This window comes from Pinus tabuliformis, chromosome 3_2, assembly GCF_031772625.1.
Source record: "Pinus tabuliformis cultivar Carrire ecotype Pingquan chromosome 3_2, CPIR1, whole genome shotgun sequence".
In the NCBI taxonomy this organism is placed as follows: Eukaryota; Viridiplantae; Streptophyta; class Pinopsida; order Pinales; family Pinaceae; genus Pinus; species Pinus tabuliformis.
This window is the reverse complement of record NC_142302.1, coordinates 82,781,949-82,796,363: the sequence shown is the minus strand read 5'-3', so window position 1 is coordinate 82,796,363 and position 14,415 is coordinate 82,781,949.

The window sequence follows — 14,415 nt, the reverse complement described above, 5'->3', positions numbered from 1 at the left end:
GGTAAGAAGACTTTTTTGTTTTAAAACAGAGGAAAAGATGGAATGGATAAAGTCTCAAGGAGACTTATCTACCACATATGTATGCATGCAGAGAGCTTTAGGGCTTTTCATAGATGGGTGATCAGCTCCTCCAATGATCCAATCCAATGCATTCTTATAAATAGTGAACCTGCGCGTTCAATAGGAGGAGGCCACTAATTTTGAGAATCGGGCCTATGTGAGACTGAGGTGTCTCAAATGTAATATTTCTTTTACATTAATATATATTCAGAGTTATTCCTGATTGTGTCAAAGAATTGAATGCGTGTTTTAAGTGTTGCTTGTATGTGAATTCATAGGCTCTGTGACAGGAGGTTACAGACAGAGTTTTGCAGAACACATAGGAAGAGGAGTGATTTAGAAGAATCATAATGGATTTTGAATCCAAATGAAGAGACAGAGGAAGCTCTAAAGGAATGTCATAGCGAGGATGTGCTTAAGAGTTAAGCTCAGAGAGGCTGAGTAGTGGAAGGCAGAGTTCTGAAGAACAAGCAGAGAAAGATGAGCATGATTTAGAAGAATCAAAATGGATCATTGGATCCATTAGAGCTCTGCAAGAAGGACAAAGATCAAAGGAGTGTGAGGAGTTTAAGCTCAGAAGGAAGAGCGAGCTGCAAATGAGCAGAAGGCCGGAACCTTTAAAGAAGCCAAATCACCAAGAAATTGAAGAAAATAGTGTAACATTCCAAGTAAAAGGGACAAGCAGAGAACTCCAGAATTGATACTCAGCAGTCGTTGGATCTTCAAAGATCAATGGCTACGATTGAAATTGCAATCGCATTTCAAAGGTGCCAAGGGATGGTGATAACAAACCTAGTGATACTTTGATGAGCGATGTGGAGATATCACTGACAAACCTAATCGGTGATCGAATAGACGAAGGTTTAAAGCAGAAGGAGTCAGATATGGGTGGATGAGTGATATCCGATAGCGATTATCAGAATATCGGAGCTCAGACCTATCAGATTTTGACGCAGTGGAAGCATGGAATAAGTAGTGACCGGACCCGACAAAAATCATAGTCGTGGGTCTATAGTATTTGAGGTCTATGTATGCTACTCGGAGGGGAATTTCCTTTGTATTCCCATGTATTATCATGTGTGATAGTTGATATGGTTCCGAGGTTCTGTGGGAAAAAGTGCTAATAATGTTTCCGATAGCGATTGTGTAGTCACATGTCAGAGGAAAAAGGGGTGATACAACACACAAGTGGTAAGATCGTGGAACTATGTGAAGGCTGATTGCGATGAGGTTTTAACCTCGGGTTCTGTGTAGAACCCATATAAAAGAGGAAAAGGTGTATTGTGTGGAAATCCTTCGCGTAAGGATTAACAAAGGAATAAAAAGCACTAAATGAAGGTTCTTAAGAGTTTTGATTGTGATAGGAAGGTTCAAGTGGGGTGATTGAGTTCCTATGTACAGGAATTGTTGATGAATGGGTCGTGACCATTTATGGTCTGAAGATTTAACTCCATTATAGAGTCAGATGCTTGGGACAGTTGTGGATGAATCGTTGTTAAATGCATACTGTGGTTATGTGCGCGTGTTTACCCTGCACCATTAGGGAAGGGCTTTAGGGGTAACCAAAATCCCTTTCCTTAAAAAAAATCGATTATGAGGCCTGTGGGTTATGGCCCACTAAGCCTTATCGGAAGTGTTTCTTAGGCTTCTGCCTTTAAACCATGGACCCCACAAGAATCAAAGCCACCACACTACCGGCCTTTATTAACATTGGGAGCTTTCAAACATGAGTTTGAGCCTTAAAACCCCAGCCAACACATATATTGGGGATACACGGGATAACAAAGAAACCCCGCTCCTAAACCTTTATTCAGATTTCAAAAGCATTAAGCCGCACCTATATCTTCGTTGGGTCTACACCTTTGGTTGATCCACAACACTGGTCCAATTGCCTGACTTTCGATAGACTCGACCTTCAATTGTCGATTGGCTTTATCGCTATCGGCATTCAGCACTCCACTGCCCAATGTCATTTGGATTCTTCGATTTGCGATCAACAATTTGATCGCAACCGTCGATCCTGGCTCTTGATCTGACGATTGACGATTAATCACAGGATCACAATCGCATTGTTATCAGGCCCAGTTCCGATAATATCCAAAGGTTTCTGCTAAAGCATTAGGAGGTCTCTACTCATCTGCAACTTCATATGGACCATTGATCATATCGATCCAATGGCTCCTATGCATTCTCAGTCGTTCCTTCCTTAACTTAATCTTCCTCGCATTCATCCGTCGGTTGATGGATTTCTGTGTTTAAACATAGTTCTCTGCCAGATCTATCTTTACACATGAAATAACATATTATAATATTTCATTAGATCGCCATCAATCCTACTGTGATCGATGGTCGATCGAACCACTCACAATTAGAATTTTAAGCCTCACACATATATACACAACAGGATCAAAAAGAGACATAACACGCATACACAGAGAGATCCACACAACGCATACATATATTTACTATACACAACATGATTACAGCTAAGGAATTTCAACCTTAGAATAGTTTCTCCCTTCGCTACATTGGGAATACTCTCGGGGTTCCACTTTCTATCTATCACTCCCTCCTATTTTGAACACGCAGGTTCATATATATAAGGAACATTGTTGGATCAGATGACAAAAGGATCTGATCACTCCTCTAACAAAAGCCCTAAAGCTCTCTGCATGCATACGTATGTAGCAGATAAGTCTCCTTGAGACTTTATCCATTCCATATTTTCCTTTGTTTTAAAATAGAAAAGTCTTCTTATTAGCTTCCCATTTAATGCATAAATGCTCTCTCTTATTCGTAGAATCATGAAACTGTTTAAGAGTTAGATTTGACTTCTACCACTCATGTTCTCATTTATTTATTTTGAGAGAATTTACATATTCTCCCATTATCTAATTAAATCACACTTAAAAGCCTAAATATTACATTGACTTGAGACTTAGGAAAACTATTTCCTAAAATGCATGACCCCCTATGTCTACTATTTACTACGATTTTCCTTGGGCTGAATGCTCCTGCATCAGAAGTCTATATAGAACAACCCTTGGGATTTGAATTGAATGATAGAGAGACTGATGTCTGTAGAATGGACACATATATAAGTAAGCTCCAAGGGCTTGGTATGCAAGGATGGACACATATATACAAAGATTGGGCTTCTCTAAGAGTTCTTCTATTATGTCCTTATACTACTAGTGTAACCCCTTATTATTATTAGTGCAACCCCCTTATTGTATTGTTGTGCCCATATAGTCCCCATGTTTTTATTATTGTTCTCCATAGAAGCCTTCTATTGTTATTGTTGTTCCCCTACAATATTATTGTTATGTAGGCTCTAATTGTATTGGGACCCCTTAGACTCCTATATATAGAAAGGAGGTCTTGTCATTTGTATCATCCAAGAATTGTTCATTTGTGTAATGTAGAGGAGGTTTCCCCCTCAGAGAGGCTGATTTTTAAGTCGTTGATCTATCTTTTCTATATTTTTGTGAGATGTTTTCATAACATTTGGTTTCAGAGATTTGGATTCTAGGGTTTCGCTGCTCCAAACAGGTCATCGTAGCATTTTCGATATAACATTTTCTTTACAAAGTTTCAAAAGCTAAAAGACAAAACCCATTTGAGTCGAAATCGTTTTGAACCTCGGGTTGGAATTTTAGATCTTCTATCACTATATTTGCAAAGATATGATCTGAGGAAGTTAAGGTTTTTGCAAGCTCCATAATTCCATCGCAAACATGTCATCATGGAAGTTTTAGTATAATTGTTTTTCTACAAAGGTTCAAACTTTGAAATTAAAACACATATGAGTCAAAATCTTGATGAAGCTTGTGCCTGAATTTTAGAACTTGTTTCGCTATATTTTCAGAGATATGGTCCAAGACATTTAGGTTTTTGCAAGCTCTCGAATTACATCCGAAACAGGAGATCTGAAGAAACTTTTCATAACGTTCTCTCTCAGCATCATATTGAAATTTCATAAAAATTTACAGAAAAAGGATGTTAGTGCTAGCATTTGCATCCTGCCATTATTGATCAAAAATCCTCTTTTCATATCATTTTAAGGGTCGATTTATAATTTGTTATCATTCCACTAGGTCATGCAAAATAATTAGTCACTGATGGTAGTCCTAGTCCAAAAACATCACTCTTCCCTAAATGTGATTACTTGTTGGCATAGTTTCATATCTTGTTGACTATACATCATCCATAAATTTATTTTTATCTTGCCATTTGTATCAATCATGAGGTCATTATGTCATCTTGAAATTCAGTCCTTCAAGGTCTCATTAGGTATTTAGGGTTTTTCAAGGTCTCATTAGGTCTTTAGGGTTTTTCAAGGTTTCATTAGGTCATTAGGGTTGCCAAGGTTCCATTCCATTTTATAAGACTAGCAAGTAAAGGGTGATCAAATAACATCTCTTCACCATGTGAATATGATTTGTAAAGAGAAATGCTTATTTCATTATGTAATTTATGTCATTCAAATGTAATAATTTCACCATCCCAAGCTGTTAACTCAGTGTTCCAAAGATGTCAGACCATCAAAAGATCAACTTTTCAAAGGAAATAGTCAAGTAAAAGGGTATAGTTTCAAAGGGTTAAGTGCATGCCAAAGGGAGTTGTTTTTCCCTAAGGGTGTCCAAATCATCATTTTCTGGAAGCACTAAACCCTAATTTCCTCACCCATTGAGCTAGGGTTGGCTATGGAATCAGAGGCATCTGAGTATATGAGGCATAAGGGAGGTCATTTTAGCGAGTATGTGGCCATTCCAACTCATACAGATCATGTCTCCATCATTTTTCAATAAGTCATTACAAGGGACAAATCATTTGCTACACATAGGGTGGTTTTTTCTTCAAACTGTGTTTTAGACCAAATAGGGAAGAATTTGGAAAATGCGAGAGATTTTTTTGTCCACAATATGCCAAGGAAGCAAAACCTCCTTCATTTTTTACACAGATGTCATGGTTTTAGAGGAATGTCAACAATATAGTTGCTACAAGAGAGTTGTTGCACTTCTATAGTGACCTTGGGAAAATCAAGGTTTATCCTATCTGGAGTAACCCAATGACTTGCTTGATGAGTCAAATGATAACTAGACGCAAAGAGATTTTTAATGAGTTATCATGAGCTCAATTTGGAGTTGAGGAAGACCTCTAAAAGTTGACTGCAATAGCACTCTACATTTTGGCAGCCTCATTCTGCACATTTTGACCAATCTTGGGAGATTGCGCTTTTGACACGGAAAGTGAGCTCCAAATTGAAAAATATAAGATGTTCTAGAAATTAGAGTCAACAAGCTTTCCAACACGCTATCCCATGCTCACTTTGGACATCGGGAAGGTAGTCAAAATTTGTCTTGAAGTGGCGCTGCATGTTGGCAGAGTGGCGTTGTGCATCTCGACATCGGCATTGCGCATTGAGGACTTGGTGCTGCGTGTTGAGACCGGTGTTGCGTGTCTACAAAAATTCCATAGCGTTATTTTACTCTGGTGCTGTGCTTCTAGGGTGGAACTATGCGTCTATGCACCGGTGCTTTGTGTTGAGACTGGTGTTGTGCGTCTAGAAAAATTTCATAGCGTTATTTTACACTGGTGTTGTGCTTCTAGGGTGGCACCATGCGTCTATGCACCGGTGCTGCGTGTTGAGCAGAAGGGTCATAAAGCCCTCAAAACTTCAAGAAACCTCCAAATTGCTCTCTCTTACCTTCATTGCAAGTAAGTTGACCTCCTTTGCTGCAGTTTTGGTTTGCATATCAACATCTTAAGCATCATTCTCCATGATAAATATGAAACCCTAAAAATCTCCCTAGTGATGCCTAAAACCCTAAACACCAATTATCATTCTTTCCTCCTATCACCTATCCTACAGCTCTAAACTCTTTCCCTATCCCTATTTACCTATCCCCTTATCCCTTTATCCCTTTATCCCTATTCCATAACATCCCTATCCCTTTTTATCCCTCTTCCCAAAGGGAAATTTCTCAAACAAGACAAGCCTTCCCTTTCATTTTTATCATTCCTACTCCCTCATTCATTTTTAGCCCATAAAGTCATTTCCCATCCCCTCACTCCTAAAACACTCTCACTCATTCCCTTCATCAACCTCAAACCTACAAACTTAGACAGAGAGGACTGAGACTATGATGAGGAGGAAAGATACTTTGACTTGATTGAGCATGATGAGCCGAAGCAACGTTATACTCATCATGGAGTTGAAATCATTGACTTAGAGGCTCAGGACAAAGAAACCATAAAAGACATCATCATACAAGAAAGGGAAGCTAAAGTACAAGATTTGGCGGACAATTTGGAGAGGGACAATATGCTATCACATATTTGGAGCAAGAAAACAAGCAGTTGAGTGACAAACAAGTCCTCATGGAGCTGGAAATGCTCAAGGTAAAATGACAAAGTGGCAAAGAGGCACAAGTCACTTTGACTCCTATTGAGAAAGAGATTGAAGATGATAGAGAGACTTGGCTTGAGAGAGTCAACTTGCACCTTGAGAAGCTGCTACAGAAGGCCAATAGAGACAATCAGATGATCAGACACATGGCCTATCATTACAGGACCTGAAACAAGATTTGCAATATGAGGGTCAAGAAGATGAAAGCTAGGCTAAGGCAGGCTTTGAAAGGAAAAAAGGAGGAGGATAGGCTTAGGATGATTGCTGAAGCTTCCTTGGCTCATCAAGACACTTGATGATGGTGCTTCTCACCAATTTTGGGCAAGTTTGGAGAAATTTTTGTCATTTGCCAATTTTTAAAATTCTACACACAGGAAAACTACCTAAACGATGGCACTGCGATTTTCCTAGGGGCACCCAATGAAGAAATGGTTTTCATTTTTGGATTCAAAGTGATGAGGACATGCACCCTAGATATTTTCAATGTTTTTGGGGCAAGACTGGTCCACCAAAAGGTCAAAAAACACCCTTAAAATGACCTTTCTGCCACTTTTTGGACACACAGAAGTAGGCTTGGGAGAATCAAGTTTCGAGGGGACAAATGAGATTCAAATGCATAAATTCTAGGTTTTTTGGAAATTATACATACATACCTTTCCAATGAGCTATCATGGGCTCAATTTGGATGCCGGGAAGGCCTCCAAAAGGGACATGAAAGTGGCACTGCGCATTGGGCCAGTGGCGCTGCGCGTAGGGCAAATTTTGCACATATTGCCATTTCACTGTGTTTTGACTATGATCTTGGATTTTCTCTCATGGAAGATGTTTTACTAATTTAAATGATGACTTGGCTTGTAAATATGATGGATAATTAGTAGTAGAGGGTAGATTCATTAGATTAAAAGTCATTTTGAGCACCAATGAATCAGTTTCCTCACTTTTAGAGGCAAGTTGTTACGATGCCTAGATTCTAGTTTCTTGTTCAGTGTTGGTTAGATTAGCTCCTCATCTTAGGGATTCGAACCCTAAGAATTCAAGGAGGTTGAAACAATGCATATATCTTCTTCTTATTTCTCATTGTAAAGGGTTGGACTTAGCTGGATGCTCAGACCTTGATTGTACATCATTTTGTAGCAGTTTAGCAGGAGATTAATAAGAATTGTAGCTATTTTTATAGGATCCATGTGGTATGGAGTTTTAGTACACTTTCTTCTTTTGTGATCACATGTTAATGTTTTTTGTATACTTTGTTAATAATTTCATTGCTTCTTAGTGAATGCTTTCAAGTTGATAGGCAGAATTCATTACATTAGTGCTCTGCTTTGGGAAAATATTCACGATTTCATGTTTTCTACAATTTGGGATGGATCCATGATTATCACATTCTCTTCCTAGCCTCTCATCAGTCTTAAAACACCTCACCCATAAAGCCCTAGAGTGCTAAACCTTATGCCTACCTTGCCCAATTGAACACCCTGTAATTTAGACCTAATTGCCTAGACCTAAACTGTCCAGCTCCTCCTGATCTAGCAAAACCCCTTCAAAATCCAATCAAAACTTCGTGCTACTATACCTAGCCTAATATATTTTACCTAATCCAGTCATTTTGGTTGAGATCCTTACGGAGAGAGCCCTCTCCCAGCCTAGTAGGTCTAGCTACTTGGCTAAGTGTGGTTTATGGTTACCCTGGCATTGCCTTCCTTCAGCGTGAGGTTCAATCCAGGTGATAACATAGTGGCGACCATACCGGGGAATGTAGTTTTATGTTCCTCAGTAAAATGTATCAAGTTCAGATCTGATTGTTGATGGTGGACAACGATCAGACACCAAAAGGCTGAAATCATTCACCTGGTGACTCCAAATCAGTTTCAAGATCAAATCCAAGAACTCCACTGGAGGATGAACCCAATCAACAAAAACATGAAAGGACAATATGGAAAGATTAGGTATTAAAGTTGGAATTTCATCCAAGACATTATGTTCTTTGTTATAAATTATTTCTTCTCTTTTCCCGAGAATTTCAAGAAGGCTTCACAAAGTATACTGTATTTGAGAAAATATCCTAGACCTGCATGTGATTCCTTCCCTTTGAATATTGTGAATACAAAATATTCGCATGCCTTTGATCTTGATCAAGACCCTTCTTCTGAATCTTATGATGACCGTCTTCAAACTGATGAGCCTCAAGAGATCAAGAATAATTCTATAGCTTTTATATATACTCCTATACCTTGTAAAATTCTGGATAGATACAAGCCTCTGATTTTAACTCCAATATCCCATGCTTTCCCTAAAAATAATTACCTATATCTACCAAGATTTGATGGTGAATGTGACAACATCACTGCTGAGAGACATGTACTGAATTTTGAGTCTTTTCTTGACCTTTTTGAAGTTGATGAAGAGGATGTCAGTATTATGCTTTTTTCTCTTTCTTTGCAAGGCAATGTCAAGAGTTGGTTCAAAACCCTACCTGATGTGAGCATCTCAGATTTCCAGCAGTTCTTCAAAGTTTTCCTCAACAAGTGAGTGATCAGACAGAACCCTTTCTTGATTCTAGAAGAGTATAACCAGCTGAAAAGATAGCCAAGGGATACAATACAACAATTTTCTGCCAGATTTAACCAAGCTTATTGTTCGATGCCTCTTAATATAAGACCTCCTCTTGATTCAGTTCTCTTGCATTATCCATAAGCCTTTGATGCAGAAATGGAGTTTCAGCTGAGAGAAAGGAACCTTGCAAGACTTGAAGAGGTGAAAAATAGTGCAGTAGATGTAGAGGCTAATCTGCTGATCAGAAGGGGAAAGTTGAAGGAAGAAGAGAGGAAGAACATAGATCCAGAGGAATCAACATCTTTAGAGGTAAAGCTCGAAATTTTGGTAAGTTCAGTGGAATAGATGATGCAAAATATCAGCACAAGGAATGAATATGATGTTCAAGACCATGGCTCACTAATTGAAGAAAAACAATCGCTAATCCAAAATATTTCATTTCTTATCCCAGTTGTCATAGATCTGATAATGATTGTTTTATAGATAAGCTTGCAGAAGAGAGATCTGTTGATCTGACATGTATGCTTGATGATGTGTTTTTTACTGATGATTCCCCTATTTTTGATTAGTATGATGATGATTATGTTCTCCAAAAAGAAGCTAGTCTTACAAACAAAACCAAAGCTGGTTTCTGGAAGGAGGAAGTTCACTTTCAATAGCTCGGTGATCAACCGATGCATACCAACAATGGAAGTGAGGAGGAAAGTGCAGCAAATTTTGAAGTAAGTGAAGGATCTTTGCCTCTTTATTTTACTTCGTTTTAGTTCATCAGAGACAACTTTCATGCAATTAGAAATCAACCATCGATAAGTTTTGATCTTGACCATCTAGAGGGCAATGAAATCCTTGTTCAAGACTTCTCATATCTAGATTTGCAGCCCCCGAATGCCATTGAATGTCAGGTTGTAGATGAAGACTTGGAAGCTGGAACATATGATCAAATGATGCAAGATGATTATGTACCATTATGTTTTGAATCATTTTAGTTTTTGAAGGGAAATTTGCATAATATATCTTCAATAAAGGATGAGTAGCCTGTAGAAAATCATGCAATCTCATTGGAACCAATAGAAAATGGGTTGCAATAGTCTTTTCAAGTTTTTCACGATCCAATAGCTGATGTGTTGGATGATATCTGCAGTCAAAGCCCTTCTCCATTAGCTAACTTTGAGCTTGAAAAATAATTGATACAAACTTGATCTGATAGCCGATTTATTTGTAATTTTCAACAGGAGTCTCATCACAAAGCTCAAATGAAAGTTTGCATTCATGGTATGAGGAGAAGCAAAGTAATCCACTAGATGAGCTAATAAGTCCCAGTGCACATGAATTTCAAGATCCTCACACAGTATTTTTGGAGTCTGATACAAAATCCATATTATTCAATCTGGGAAAATTTGGATCTATTTACAAGTTTTCATGGGATTTGCATTTTAGTAGTTCTTTCTTCTTGTTCATAAACAAACACTTGTGGAGAATTCAAATAGCAGCCAGAATGCTTACTTGGTTGCATTGGTTGTTTCATTTCACTTGATCAGGTGATGAATGGAACAATTAGAGTAGGTTTTATTGAATAAGCTCCATTTTCAGCATATTTTCGAGTTTGTCAGTTGTGTTTTAGTATTGAGTCAGTTTTTAGTTGAGTAAAACTCAATTTGTGTCATCAAGTCATTAGTTTTCAATCTTGCATTTCAATTTATGTTTTTGACTGTATTGGTCCACATGGTTAGGCACTTGGTCTATGGTGTTCTTGACACCTCCAAGGAGTTGTCATCCCCAATAAGGCAAATTTTAGTGTCAGTATTTGCATCCTGCCATCAGTGATCAAAAATCCTCTTTTCATATCATTTTAAGGGTCCCATTCAGAAATTTTTTATCATTCCACTAGGTCATGCAAAAGAATTAGTCACTGATGGCAGTCCTAGTCCAAAAACATCACTCTTCCCTAAGTGTGATTACTTGCTGGCATAGTTTCATATCTTGTTGACTGTACATCATCCATAAAGTTATTTTTATCGTGCCATGTCATGAGGTCATTATGTCATCTTGAAATTCAGTCCTTCAAGGTCTCATTAGGTCTTTATGGTTTTTCAAGGTTTCATTAGGTCATTAGGGTTGCCAAGGTTCCATTCCATTGCATAAGACCAACAAGTAAAGGGTGATCAAATAACATCCCTTCACCATGTGAAGATGATTTTTAAAGAGAAATGCTTATTTCCTTATGTATTTTATGTCTTTCAAATGTAATAATTTCACCATCCCAAGTTGTTAACTCAGTGTTCCAAAGATTCCAGACCATCAAAAGATCAATTTTTCAAAGGAAATAGTCAAGTGAAAGGGTAAAGTTTCAAAGGGTTAAGTGCATGCCAAAGGGAGTTGTTTTTTCCCAAGGGTGTCCAAATCATCATTTTCCACAAGCACTAAACCCTAATTTCCTCACCCATTGAGCTAGGGTTGGCTATGGAATTAGAGACATATGAGTATATGAGGCATAAGGGAGGTCATTTAAGCAAGTATGAGGCCATTCCAACTCATACATATCATGTCTCCATCATTTTTCAATAAGTCATTCCAAGGGACAAATGATTTGCCACACATAGGGCCGGTTTTTCTTCAAACTATGGTTCAGAAAACACAGGGAAGAATTTGGAAAAAGTGAGAGAGTTTTTTTTCCATAATAGGCCAAGGAAGAGAAACCTCCTTCACTTTTTATAGAGGTGTCATGGTTTTAGAGGAATGTCAAAACTACAGTTGCTACAAGAGAGTTGTTGCACTTCTACAATGATCTTGGGAAAATCAAGCTTTCTCCTAGCTGGAGTGACCAAATGACTTGCTTGATGAGTCAAATGATAACTAGACACAGAGATATTTTCAATGAGTTATCATGAGCTCAATTTGGAGTTGAGGAAGACCTCCAAAAGTTGACTGCAACAGCACTCTGCATTTTGGAAGCCTCATTCTACACGTTTTGACCAATCTCGGAAGATTTAGCTTTTGACAGGGTAAATGAGATCAAAATTAAGAACTTTAAGATATTCTAGAAAGTAGACCTGACAAACTTTCCAATGAGCTATCCCGTGCTCAATTTGGACATCGGGAAGGTAGTAAAAGGTTGTCTTGAAGTGGAGCTGTGCGTTGGAAGAGTGGCACTGCGCGTCTCGGCACCGGCGCTGCGTGTTGAGGACTTGGCATTGCATGTTGAGAACGACGCTGAATGTCTGGAAAAATTTCAAAGTGTTATTTTACATTGGTGCTATGCTTCTAGGGTGGCACTGTGCGTCTGTGCACCAGCACTGCGTGTTGAGTAGAAGGGTCATAAGTCCCTCAAAACTTCAAGAAACCTCCAAATTGCTCTCTCTTAGGAAGATCTATCATCATGAGAAAATATGAAAAAGATGCATTAACTACTCCCAACTTCTGTCTAAGGTATTCAAATATTTCCCTAGGTAGTGTTTTGGTGAATATATTAGCCACCTGTTCCTTGGAGGGAACATACTCCAGTTTGACCTTTTGTTCAAGCACTTGTTCCTGGAGAAAATGATATTTGATAGGTATGTGATTGGTCTTTGAATGCATGACTGGATTATTTGAAACGCTGATTGCACTTGTATATTCACAAAAAATGGATATAGGTGGAGTACAAGTGATTTGAATTTCTTGCAATGTTTGCATCATCCAAAGGAGTTGTGTGCAGCAAGATGCAGCAGCGACATATTCTGCTTTAGCTGTAGATAATGCAATTGAACTTTGTTTCTTGCTGAACCAAGATACTAATCTGGATCCCATAAAGAATGCACCATCACTAGTGCTTTTTCTATCATCCATGCTTCCTACCCAATCTGCATCTGTATATGCATGAAGTGTGAGATCTGTGTCTTTAGGATACCATAAGCCATAGTTTTGTGTTCCTTGAAGATATTTGAAAATCCTTTTAGCTGCCTGAAGGTATGCTTCCTTTGGATTTGCCTGGAATCTTCCAACTATTCCCACTACATGCATGATGTCTGGTCAGGTACCTGTCAAATAGAGAAGACTACCAATCATGGATCTATAGGTTGGTTGATGTACTGTTGTTGATTCATCATTTTCACTGAGGCTGCATCCTGTTACCATAGGGGTACATACTGGTTTCGAATCCTCCATCCCATATTTCTTTAGGATCTGCTTGAGGTACTTGGTTTGTGATAGAAAGATATTGTCCTTGTTTTGTTGGACTTGTAAACCAAGAAAATATGTGAGCTCACCAAGCAAGGACATTTCAAATTCTTTCTGCATCACCAAAAAAAAGTTTTGACTCATGGTTTCTTCATTGCTACCAAAGATGATATCATCAACATATACAACAAGTATTAGCAATTTATCATTGTCAATTTATATATATATATATATTGCTATCTATTGATCCTTTTGAAAAACCTTGTTGATGGAGGTATTTGTCCAAACGATAATACCAAGCCCTTGGAGCCTGTTTAAGGCCATAGAGAGCCTTTTTGAGTCTGCATACAAGTTTTGGATCATTCCCAAGGATGAATCCATCTGGTTGCTCAATGTACACTTCTTCTTCTATGTCTCCATTTAGAAAGGTGGATTTCACATCCATTTGATATACTTTGAACTTTTGAAAGCTAGAAAGAGCAAGGAACATTCCTATGGCTTCAAGTCTAGAAACTGGTGCAAAAGTTTCTTCAAAGTCTACACCTTCTTATTGAGCATACCCTTTACAAACAAGTTTGCCCTTGTTTCTAATAACATCTCCATTTTCATTCAACTTGTTTTTGAATATCCATTTGGTCCCTATGACATTCTTATCATTAGGTCTAGGAACCAATTCCTAGGTGTTATTCTTTTCAATCTACTCAAGTTCTTCATTCATGGTCGTGATCCAGCATTCATCTTTGCATGCTTCACTTACATTTCGTGGTTCAACGGAGGAGAGAAATGCTAGATAACTTGAAGCTTCTGTAACAGTTCTTCTTGTTTGAACACCTGCCTCTTTTTGCCCCAAAATTTGAGTCTATGGATGATTCTTATGGGCGTACCTAGATGAAGTCTTTTCTTCTACCCTTATCTATTCTTCTGGTGCCTCATAGGTTTCTTCTTCATCATTAGTCTGATTTGAAGTTGAAGGATAGTCCTCTTCATCTTCAAAATCTTCGGTTTTTATCTGCTTTGGATTGTCGCCTGCTTCATCAACCACCACATCAATACTTTCAACAATTTTTCCAAGTCTTTTATTGTAACACTTATATCCTTTACTTTGGGAAGAGTAACCAAGGAGAATGCCTTCATCTGCTCTAGGTTCAAACTTGCCAAGATTTTCATCAGTCCTTTTGATGTAACATTTTCTTCCAAAAACTTTGAAGTATTTTACCGTAGGAGTCTTACCATAC